This window comes from Pteropus alecto, unplaced genomic scaffold (genome assembly GCF_000325575.1).
Source record: "Pteropus alecto unplaced genomic scaffold, ASM32557v1 scaffold20, whole genome shotgun sequence".
NCBI classification, from domain to species: Eukaryota; Metazoa; Chordata; class Mammalia; order Chiroptera; family Pteropodidae; genus Pteropus; species Pteropus alecto.
Genome location: NW_006436298.1, coordinates 25,321,568 through 25,332,154, shown reverse-complemented (window position 1 = coordinate 25,332,154; position 10,587 = coordinate 25,321,568).

Here is a 10,587-nt window from a genome sequence, read left to right as displayed (position 1 = left end):
TCCCTTATAGATCAAGCCCAGGCTAGACCTTACCCAAAACCATATCCTTGCTCTACTTTCCCACCTTCCTTATCCTTACTTTTTCTGAAGAGCATTTGTCAAAAATTTATTTGCCCCTGAATTCTACACTCAGACTCTGCTTCTAGAGAACCCAATCTAAGGCAAAACAAAACAAAAAAATCTCTATTTTAATTTAAAGTTAAGATTCTCTACCCTCCACTCAAGGTAGAGATGTCTACAGGAAGGTCAACAGCCTCAAGAGAAGAGGAAGTGGGTAATTTCTTATTACATTTCCTTTGTGCCACTACTCTACTCACCATCAGCTGGCTGCTATTTTTTTAAATGAATATATGATTTTTCTGCATCTTTTGAAATGAATATACGATTTTCTTTTTAAGACTAAAAATATATTGTAATCTCCTGATATTTTCTGATGCTGAACCATCCTTATACTTCAGGTAGGAAAAAACCTTACTTAAACATGATGCTCTGTAGATTTTGAGGCTATGTTGTTATGACATTTACATCCTTCTAGTCTCTACTTCTCTCTTCCTCATTCTAATATTATCTAGGATTATAGTTCTAGAATGTTCAGGGATTTTGTTTTGTTTTGCTGTTTGTTTGTTTTTTTCCTTCCCTTTGGCCTCTGATAATTTCTTGGACAAAACAAACTTTAGTACATTTATTTAGTCATCTTTATTTTCTATATCTTTGGCTGCATGTACTAGAATTATTATATTTTTCCTATTAGAGAACTTCTTCCAAGAGTATTTACAAAGTGGATTTTTGTGTGGCAAACTTTGTATGACTGAGAATATCTCCACTGGATCCTCCAGGATGCTGTTGAAATCTGGCTGTGGGTATCCTCTGGGTGGCAGGCACTCAAAAGTAAATGTGAGAGTGTTTTGAGGGTCAGTCTCCTACCTTGGAGTCTCCACACTGCAACAAAACACTTTTCAGTTGACTTCTTGTGTAACTCCCAGATCTTAATCCAAAAAATACACACATACTCTCTTACTGCTGTAGTCTCCTTGCCTAGAAGGAAGTTCCTGGGGGGTGGCTCCTTGAGGGCAATACAAGCCTAGCTACCTTCACTTGGCCCACAGGAAACTCATGTACCTTGGTCTTCCAGATTGTTGGCTCCTCCCACTTACTGACCTCTCCACACTAAGGCCTTGTGGATGTCTCTTGCCCACCTCGCCCAGTCAGGAAGAAGACACCAAACACAAATGAGATTCTTCCAAATACTCTTTCACTGCTACTCCACTCTAGCACTAGATAGAGACTCTCATGTTCTGCGGCTTAGGAAGCCTTCAGTTTAAAAATGAGATGACAGTCTCCCTCCTTTCAGACACCCTCAGTGGTTACCTTGAAGCATTCCCAGTAAGAACAATAACTCTATCTTGATGGCTCTGTTCACTCTTCCTTTCATATTACTCGTCTTCTCTTACTAAGGATCGGGATAAAATGGCTCTGACTTTTCAAGAGCATTACTAGAAAGTAAGAGATAATGGAGCCATGCCTTCAAAATTCTGAGAGAAAATGGTTTTTAATCTAAACGTCTATACCTAGCCAAGTTATGGCTAGAATAGAGATATTTTCAGACACAGAAAATCCCCAGAACTTTATCTCACATGCACTTTTTCTCAGAAAGCTCCTAATGGATATATTCCACCAAATTAAGCCAAGAGAGATGAAGAATGAAATCTAGAAAATAGGCAATCTAATCCAAGAGGAAAGCAAAGGGAATTCCCAGAATGATGCTAAAGGGAGAACTCAAGACAGCAGCTCATTTACTTGCTAGAAAGAAACTCATTCAGATTTCAGAAGGTGAGAATGCTTTCGAATAGACTTCTATAAAAAGATGATATCAGCAAATTAAAACCACAATGAGATATCACCTTACGACTGTTAGAACAGCTTTTATCGAAAAGACAAAAGATAACAAGTGCTGGTGAGAATGTGGAGAAAAGGAAAACCTTGTTGGTAGAAATATAAATTGGTGCAGCCACTATGAAAACTAGTGTGGTGATTCCTCAATAAATGAAAAATAGAACTACCATATGATCCAGCAATTCCACTTCTGGGTATTTCTCCAAAGGAAATGAATACGTTAACTCGAAAAGATATGTACATTCCCATGTTCATTGCAAAATTATTAACAATAGCCAAGACATAGAAGCTACCTCAATGTCCATCAATGGATAAATGGATAAAGAAAATGTGCTATATACATACACACACAATAGAATATTATTCAGTAATAAAAAAGAAAGAAATCTTGCCATTTGTGGCAACATGAATGGATCTTAAGTGAAATAAGTCAGACAGAGAAAGATAAATACCAGATGACCTCACTTATATGTTGGCGGGTTGGGGGTTGGCAAAATGGGTAAAGGGGGTCAAAAAGTACAAACTTTCACTTATAAAATAAATAAGTCATGGGATGTAATGTACAGCATGGTGACTACAGTTAATAATACTGTATTGTATATTTGAAAGTTGCTAAGAGAGTAGATCTTAAAAGTTCTCATTACAAAAAAAATGTAACTGTGTGGTGATAGATATTAACTAGACTTATTGTGGTGATCATTTGCAACATATACTTAAATACTGAATCATTATGTTGTATATCTGAAACCAATATAATGTTATATGTCAATTATATCTCAAAAAATTTTTTGAAAAGATGATACTGTCAGAAAATGAAAGTGAACATGAAAGGTTGAGGATAATTATGATAAAAACATAGAAAAAATAAAAATGAATAAAATAAGACAATTCAGAAAAAATGAACCAAAAAATATTCAGGAAAAGAAAAGTAATTAAACTATGGTATATAGTTCACTTCTAAATAGGATTTACATAATGAAAATAATTTAAACCTGGAATATTTTTGAAAACAAGATTACAGTAATACTATTTTAGGAGAATGGAAAAAGGAAAGAACTTTCATCTTCCAAAGTTTAAAGGTCAAGAATGATGCTTTAAAGTGAAAAATTAATAACTGGTAACATAAACATATTATTAAAAGATAAAGGCTTTTTTAAGTTTATAAAAACTAAGAGTGAAATAATGTTTTTATCTGGGGTAGAGAAATGGTAAGAGGTGTAATAGCAGGAAACTTCTACTTTTCATTAAAAAAAATGACTGTAGAATTCTTGAATATTTATATTTTGTATATAAACAAATTTGATATAAAATTAAAACTAAATTTTTAAAAATCAAAAGTTAAAATATGGATTGTTCAGTAATTGACATTGCGACAATTGATTATTCACAAGGAAAAGATAAAAGTATACTTCTACCTTTCACCATCTACAAAAATAAGTTCAAAATAAATATAAGACCTAATGTGAAATGCAAAGCTTTAAGCCTTTAGAAAAAAATATAAGTATCTTTATGACATCAGTCTAAGGCATCTCTTAAAAGGCAGAATACTGCAAAATGTAAGGGAAAATATTGATAAATTGTATTGCACATTACAATTAAAATCTTCAAAAAAGTCATCATAAGCAAAGTTGAAACAAGGCACATATTGGGAGAAGATATTTGCAAAGTATTCGGAACATATATGGAATTCCTACAAATAATAGGAAAAATGCAAAAAGTTCAATAGAAAAAAATTAAATCATATAATCAGGCAATTTATGAAATAGGAAATCTCAATGACCAATAAGTGTCAGAAGAGATAAGCAAACTTATTAGGATCAAATTAAACCAATGATATATCATTATACACCAGTGAAATGGCGGGGATGGGGGTGGGGGCGGACAATATAAAAGCTAATAACACTAATTGTTGAAGAGAATGTGGAGAAAGAGAATTTATAAATAGCTTGTGGGAGCACAAATTGGTACAATAGTTTGAAGAGTAGTATGATAATACCTCAAAAATCTGAAAATGTGCTTAGTACAGTAATTAAACTTCTAGACATAGCCTTCAGGCCTAGAGAAACTGTTGTACCTTTAGCTGAGGAGAACTACACAAAGATGTCCTTTCCTGCATTATTTGAAATAGGGGGAAATGAACAAAAGCCTAAAGGTCCACAAATAAGAAATGAGTAAGTAGACAGTGGTGTATTCATACAATGGGATACTTACTATGCAGCTGTTGAAAGGAATGAACTAGATCTACAGGGATAAATTTCACAAACATTACTGAAGAGACAGGACCAACTTGAAGTTGCAAACGGTAAATACGATTCCCCATATGTGAAATTTTAAAGCACGACATAATGTTATGTATGTTTATGGACATATACACACAGAGTAAAAGTCTGAAAACTTTCAAGGAAATGCTTCCAAACAAATTCAGGACAGTGGTGACTCTCAAAGAAGGGCATAAGGGATGAAAAAGAGATGGAGGAAGAATAAATAAATGCATTCACAATACTTGATTACAAACGCCCAAAAATGATTTGAAGCAAATAGAAAGCTAACATTTGTTAAATCTAGGCAGGTAGATACGTGGGTATCTGTTATAGTTATTTTCTGTGTGTTTAAAATCTTTATCAACAGTGATGTAGAGGGTTATATGCCAGATGACCATCAGAAGGCCAGGCCTGTTTCTGGTCTCCACTAAAGACAGGTGTGTGCTCACGGCCAAATCCCTTAACACCTTTTAATCTCAGTTCCCTTGTTTGTAAATAGAAGGTAATAGCATTTTGCCCAGGCTGCTTCAGTGTTTGGAAGATGACTAAATGAAATAATACGTGTAAAAAGCCACCTTGAAAACTATTAAAAATAAATAATTAATGAATTATTACTGTTTGCTTGTTGACATGTAAAAAAATGGATATCCTTTCAAAACAGTCATGCTAATTCAAGGAACCAATATTAACATACTGTATATCTTTACTATGGGTTATATATTGCTATTTTGACTCTGAAAAATTATATTAGTCATCTTATCCTGCTCTAGAGGCTTGACAAGGAAAGGGAGAGAATTGAGTCCCATCATTCCTCCCAATTCTATGAATACTCTCAGGATTTGAAAGAGTTAAAGCACAAAAATGTGTCAGCAATCACTGGGAGAAAAACATATTGCATGTAAAGACCATGCTTTAGGAAATGTCAGTTTAGTATAAAAGTCCACTGGCAAAGGAACACAATGCATGCTTCTATTTAGAGCTTCAAAAATTTTATTTTAAATAAGAGCATTGGAGAGGGATGTAAAGTGAAGGTAGAACAAAAAGAGCTTTTGCATATGTTCTCTCCTCGGTTGTGCTCTTAATAAATGAACTCTCCTCAAAAACATTTGTTAGATAGAAGCAATTAAGGCTGTGGCTCTATCCTCTCTCCACTAATTAATTACAGCAAATGAGACTGTAATGTGCACCATAACAACTTAATAATCCGGGCCAAACTTTTAGATTCTGCTATGCTAGTATTTCATCATTGCTAGACTACTTAAATTAGGTAAGTAATATCTAAACATAAAAAGCTTTTGAATTACTTGTGTCCTTCAAAATAAACTCTATGTCTTGAGTAGATGTGCTATTTATGTGGAAGTCGTGAGAGCAAAGAACAGTATAGTAGAGGCGAGGAAAGGGAAAGGATGAGGCAGGGCAACGTGACAGCTTACACAAACCATTATCTTCAATAATATAATATCCATCCTCACTGGAGCATGTCACACGGGCTGACAGATGCCATTCTAACAGGTCCTTCACATTTTTCAGTATTTGTTGGACCTGACTAGCGGAAAGTCCAATAGTTACATTAGCTTCTTTTTTTTGGCATCTTTGGTTACATTAACAATTCTCGCCTCAGATGAATAACTGAACCTGGATCAAACTGTGACTAATACAAGCTCTTTAGTAATGTCTCTTCTTTTAATGAAACTTTAAAGGCAATTAGTGACTCATTGAGTCAATAATAAACTTTGCACATCTGGGGATGAGTTAAAATATGGCTTACTGTCAATGAAAGAGGCAAGGGCTCCAGACCAGATGCGAATTATCTCAGACGCAGTTATCTGAAACTTTAAAGCCCTGGTTTCTTTCAAATCAAAAGTCAATGTGCCTTCCAGGTAGTAACATCTGCTACCACCTCAAGGCATTGACTCACTTCGGCAAAAGTCAAGCAGATCCTTTTTTCTCTCTCCTTAAAGCACAAAGAGTTCACTACCTATGAGGATTTATAATTCACGCACTTCCAGAAGGGAAGAGAAGGGGGTGTTGGACAGCAGTCTGGAACTCAAAGAGGGATTTATTCAGTGGACTTTACTGTGGATCCTTCTTTCCCGTTTATTATTTGTAACATTTCTCTAGAACATACAACCAGAGATTTTCGCTATGGATGGAAAACACAGTGGAACAATTCTCTCAAAATATTTTTAAAACGTGAGCTGTTTAGAGGCAGAGGGGAATGTGTTAGTATGACAGACCACAAGAAATTTTAGAGGCAAAGGTCAATGACAAGGAGAAATAATCGGCTCCCTTCCTCTTTGTTGTTGTCCCACCCATTATCTCTAGGGGGATATGGGTAAAAATGAAGACACTCACACACGCATATACACAAATATACACATAAACCCTATGTTTAGCCTAAGGGCAAATTTAATAATGATAGAAACTATATTTGAACTATTTCTTGATATGTTTCAAAATACATTTTACGCTCAAATTTGCAATGACCCTGGGGTAAAAAGTAAATATATATATAACTTTTAGGAGTGATGCTTTTGGTAAATTTTTTAGACAGAATAAAGACAGAATAAAGTTTTACCAAGCTGGGGCTCTAATTAATTTCTTCTGTTATAAACGACCCCCGATTGCCTCCTCTTTTTTTTTATGCAGGATTTATTTTAACAAGTCCTTGCTAAGATGTCGAATCATAAAAATTTCAAGTGGGTCCTCTCCCAAGTTTACATATATTTTAAAGAATCCACTCCAAAACCCCAAGCCTTCAAAACTCAAAGGAGTATAGCAATAATGATAGAATGACCGGTACTAGGATGAGGTAGTAGATGGTCAGGCCTCAGTGTCCTCTCAGTACATCACTGATCCATTTACTGCTAAGGCCAATCAGGAATACACATGAGCAAGAATTGATAAATGAAGAGAGATCTGCACTGTGTTTGCTCTTGACCAGTGAAGGAGAGAGTTCAAAGAATTAAAGTTTTTAAGAAAACGGTCCTTTGATTAGACATTTTTATGAGACTATCCTCTGTGTAGAGAAATATCTAAGCAAGCAATCTTTAGAGGCTTGGGATCAGCTTAAATCCTATTGATGCCTCAAAGGATAAGAAAGTTCAGTCAACAATACATGACCAACTAAAATATTTTTCTCTAACAAGGAGAACCAGCACTTTTTCTATACCTTTGCCACTCACTGACAGGCAATAAATCCACTGTGTGTTTGCTTAGAACAGAAACATGAAGATACAGCCAGACAGTCTCCCTGATTAGATTCCTGTGACTCCTACTATTCTCTCACTTTTCTTTTCTCAGCTGTCTCTCTGCCCATGTGGTCTTGAGCAAAGCCCAAAATGCTCCCGTCTCTGTCCATTAAATGAGTTATTCAACTCACCTAACTGTGGAAACCTTCTCTGAAGTTCCATGACTGCACTTCACAGAACAGCTTGGCAGCCTTGAATTCCAGTAATAGAAAAGGCCTCTTAAACAACAGCTTACTTGATTTAAATCAAATTTATCAACGTCATATCAACTCTAGAACAGTATCCTCATTTAGAAACTCATCAGGGTAAGTTCTTCTCTAAGTCTGTTCTTTCTCTTAGCACTAAGGCCGACTATGTTTTGAGGAAAACATAATTGATGTAAAATATTTTATCTCATCTAAAGACTTATCAGTTATTCAAGTTCTAAAATGACAATGCATAATTTTCCTTAAATCTATTCACATTTATTATACATTAAATCATTTAATTTTAGTAAAATCCTCTTTGCATTGAGACAAAAGTTGTTTCCTTCACTACTAGGTAACTGGACAGCTTGAGAAAACAGTTGTATTAGGTTAGCCTGTAGGAGGGAATTGATTTCTCTATGATACTTTACTGGTTAAAGAACTTATAAAAATTGTTAGGGATAAAGTAGGATAAGAAATTTGTCTATGTGTTATTAGAACAACCCTGTTAAAACAAGCACCAAAAGATATTTGTAGATGGCCAATAAACACAACAGGTACTCAACTTTAATAGTCACCAAGAAAATAAAGATTTAAACCACAGCGTGATCCTATACACACACTAGAATGCCTATAAAAAAAAGACAGAAAAGGCCAAGTAGAGGCACCAGAACTCTCATACACTGCTGGTACCCAAGAATCAGTGCAACTGCTTTGGAAATCTGTTTGGCAGTATCTATTTAAACTGAATTCACATATAACCTATTACCCCAAAATTCCATTTTTAGGTATATTCCCAATAGAAATTTATATATACATTCACTGGAATACATGCACCACATTGTTTATAGCAGTGATTTTAATAGCCTCAAACTGAAAACTACCCAAATGTCCATCAACAATTGAATGGATAAATATATCAGAGTTTATTCACACAATGGAAAACTCTACAGCTATGAAGGTAAACGATCTAGAACTACACCCAACAATATGAATAAATCTCACAAACACAGTGTTAAATGAAGGAAGCCAGACATAAAGTATACACACTGTGTGATTCCATTTATATAAAGTACAAAGACAGATAAAAGCTAATTTATGCCATGTTAATGTTATTTGTTATGAAGATGTAAAGAGGAAGTCAAGTGACCAGAGGATGGCATGCTCATCATTCTCTAAGCTGCCCACTTCTCCTATGGGAGGTCCCCACCCCAAGCACTACACACATGATAAAATCAAGGCAGTTTTTCAAGTGAACACTGATGCTGAAGCATATGACGGGCAGGCACAAAGCCATGGAGACACATCGATGTTGCTACCAGGAAGGAAGGTGTTCTCCAAGCACAAACTCCTTGTGACCCTGACTACCAGGGAAGTTTGTCTTTAATTTTCCCATTTATATCTCCATCGAAGTACAGAAAATACTTTGACTTAAGCTATGGTTAGAAGTGGAGAGTTGTTAGATGTGATGTGGAGGAAGGAATGGGTTGGCAAGGCAGGGTGGGGTTGTAAGAGAAGATAAGTGGACTTCTTTAATGCATTTGCTAAAAGCTATTATGACATTTACTTCACACATAATCTTTCTGGGAGAAGTTGCAGGCAAACATTGCTCTAAGGCTCCTTTCTATTTGTTTAAACTGTGCACAAACAGACCACATGAAGGCTAAGAAATTATAAGCCGAGGACACTGCTATAATTGAATACAATTTATAACAAAGATAATCCAACACACACTTAATGATGTGTGTGAGATAATTGTGCTGGATAATAAATGGCAAGTGGTATCCATAAGTAGTTAAATTAGGGTTGTTCTTACTTGGTCAAGTTTTCTAATCTTTCTCTTCTTTTTGTTAGGTCCATACCTTGCAACTTTTTCTATGGCAGGAGCACTTCTTGTCTATCTTTGTGCCCCTGTGGGAGGGGCTGGTGCTAACGTTCTCAATGCATGATGCTGAATGGAAAAAAAGTCATCCGGGTAATTTACCCTGAAGCTCTCTTTCATCAGGGCTTCTTGTGCTCCACCCATCCACAATGGCTTGTGACAGAAACTTCTGAGGGGCCCTGGCCCCATCTCTTTTGTCTTCTTCACCTTCAGGGTCCCTGAGCCAATTGTCCAGCTGCTTATTACTTACCACCCACAACATCCACCCTTTTCTACCCACAACACTTACCTACATAGGGTCCTGAGTTCAAAAAGTCTGGTAGCAGTTGAGCTCTGGGATGCATGCAGTCCTGTGTGCACATTAGAGTCGCACAGGAAACCTTTAAAACATATCAATGGACAAACTCCATTCTCAGAAATTCGGACTCAGTTTGTCTGGGTAGATTCCTGGCAGCTGGAATTATAAAGAGCACCGGTTAATTCTGATGTAACCAGGGCTGAGAACGATTGCTTATAGGATGAATACACATTTACTACATGTAGGGAAGAATCATGAATAAAGCAGGATATAGGCAAAAGGGCAATACATGTGAACTCTGGGCATATTGGAGCACAAAGTGGGAGAGGCGGTGGGGGTGGGGAGAGAACCAGTTCATAGGACCTGTCCTTAGCCAGGACTTGGGCTTTAATGAAAAGAAGCTGGCAACTGCCAGACATGCCTGTACTCAGTTCTATGCAGCTACTAATAAGTAGTTCTATTCAGGGTACTAAAGTCCAATTTAAATATGATGAAAGAAGAAAAGAGTAAGGTTAGAGCACATAACTCTGGAGATATGAAGAACTGAAGACGCCATAGGGTAACCTGTCTTTCACCAGTAGGCTTTAGCATCCTCCGACACCATACTCCTATCTGCTGAGTGTGTTGCTTCTGCTCTTCACCACCACACATTTCTTCTCACTCTCTTTTAGCAATTATTTTACCATACAGTGGCGTGTTTTTTATTTATTTTTCAATTATGGTTGACATACAATATTATATTAGTTTCAGGTGTGCAACCCAGTGATTAGACAATAATACACCTTATGAAGTGATCCCATGATTAGTACCCATCTGG